This window comes from Nematolebias whitei, chromosome 3 (genome assembly GCF_014905685.2).
Source record: "Nematolebias whitei isolate Nwh7 chromosome 3, NemWhi1, whole genome shotgun sequence".
Lineage (NCBI taxonomy): Eukaryota > Metazoa > Chordata > Actinopteri > Cyprinodontiformes > Rivulidae > Nematolebias > Nematolebias whitei.
This window is the reverse complement of record NC_056500.1, coordinates 39,977,878-39,980,027: the sequence shown is the minus strand read 5'-3', so window position 1 is coordinate 39,980,027 and position 2,150 is coordinate 39,977,878. Positions and strand designations below refer to the sequence as shown.

At 42.0% G+C, this 2,150-nt stretch overlaps 1 protein-coding gene across 1 annotated transcript in view; it reads left to right on the top strand.

Moving 5' to 3' along the window:
• The window catches only part of klhl5 (kelch-like family member 5), a 49,636-nt gene that overhangs the window by 41,875 nt on the left and 5,611 nt on the right, over nt 1-2,150 (top strand). The window lies entirely within an intron of this gene.

The window sequence follows — 2,150 nt, the reverse complement described above, 5'->3', positions numbered from 1 at the left end:
ATATATATATATATATATATACATGTATATATATGTATGTGTATGTACGTACATAGTTACAATAATTATGACAAAAATTTAGTGTGTGACCGTGACCAAGCAAGGGTTCAAGAACAGCATTTAATTTAATTTGACTACATTTATTCAGGCGTTTAGGCATTTTATTTGGCAATACTTAACAGGTTTATTGGTGTGACATAAAAAACAAACAAAAAGAAAACTATAATAAAAGGTTGGTCAGATTTAACGTTAGTGGAAAAATCTTTTTATACAGTGTATGCATGTGTCTGGTTTCTTTTGTCTCTTGTTAGTAATTTCATAATAGGTCCATATAACACCAGTGTGTTTGAAAGAACAAGCAGACCTTAACGCCCCACATCCTCGACGCACAGACTCTGGTTCCAGAAATACAACATGGCAGCCCCCACAAAACTTCTCCTGCTGGCTTTAATTCCCAACATCCAGAGAAGGCAGACGACTCAGTTCAGTGCAACACTGGTGCCCCCATGTACCCATCGGTTCAAACATTTTTACGCCTGAACGCCTCACAGCTTTGGCTCACTACTTGATGCTCTGGCAACTACCTGATAACACTATCACTTGTCTTATTATTAATAATAATAATAATAATGTCAGCACTGTATGCTTCCATACAATGGCAAAATTAGTCTCTGCATTTAACCCATCCACCACCAGGTGATGCAGTGGTCAGTTACTGGGTGTGTGGGGGCATTTTGGGGATGGGGTGTGCTGCCCAGAGACACCACGAGGTATGCTGTGACTGGGGATTGAGCCTGGGGCTTTCGGGTCCCGGGCTGGCTGCCCTGCCTCTGCACCATCTCGGCCCCTCATCCCTGGCAGACTCTGGGACCAAACGATGCCTATATATGACCGTTCTCTCTGGGGTACCCTTGAACCTGTCAGTAAGTTTTTGTTACAGAATTATATAAAAAAAAAGACAAAATGATCAGCTGAAGCATCAACTTTTTTTATTTATACTTCATCTGAACTTAGAGTACAAAAAAAACCCACACAATACTTGGTACATTAAGAGTGAATTAAACAACATAATGCAAAACAGATTTATTTATGTACATCGTATACACTTTATTTATAACTTGGTTTGGAATGTGTGCGGTTCTGTTTGTTAACCTCAGCCTGAAATCACACAGCGGAGGTGACACACTTCTTCAGCTGAGATCTGAAGAGAGTTACTCAAAACACCCAGCTGGTTTTAAGGGGAGCAAACTAGAACAACGCTGCTCTGTCCATGTCAGCCTTTCAACATGTCTTTCTGGGAAATTTGAGCATCTTTTCCATCTTCTCAGGCTCCTGATATAAAGTGCATCCTGTGTGCTACATTAAATCCAAATCTGTGAGATCAGACGGGACGCCTGCTTTGACTCTCGCTGTCAGATTCCCTCCTTTGTATCAGACGTGAATTAACGCAAACTGACGGGTTTCTTACAGGAAGTGTCGGTACCGCTCACGTCTCTTGTCACAGCCCACGAGTACGCTGCACAGATTTATCTTCCCTTCGTGTCTCGTGCACTTTGTCTTCAGCAGAACCCGTTAACGCTTTGAACCAGACATCAAAACAAAACGCCGCTGTAGTCGAAATCAACATCATTAAACTCCACAGCCTCATCTTATGGTCTACTGCTCGTCTTTGTCTGGGAACTCAGCCCCGCTACAAAATGAAAAAGTGTGTGTGCGCAGCAGGGAACAGAGGAAGTGGAGGGAAGATTCTCATTTGAGATAAAAATATACTCCTCACAGTCTTTGAACAGCAGCACACATGACAAAACATCTAGAGGGAGAAAAACAAGGTGGCTGGTGGAAAAGCTCAGTGGAGCCTGATTAAAAACCTGAGCCTGTACATTTGCTGACCTTGTGTTGTGGGGGAACTTGAAACTAAATTCTCTTTGCAGGGACGAACACAGAACCACCGTGGTGTTGTTATTCTCAATCTGTAAAGCCATTAGCACTTCCTGAACAAAAGCAGGTTTAAAATACAACGAAAGGCCTGGACTTCCTCAAAGGAATACAAATCGCCCACACAGACACGACCACAAACGTCACGGTCCGCTTTTTCCTTTCACTGGTGGGTGATAATAAAAAAGAGATGTGTAAAAAAAAAAAAAAAAAAA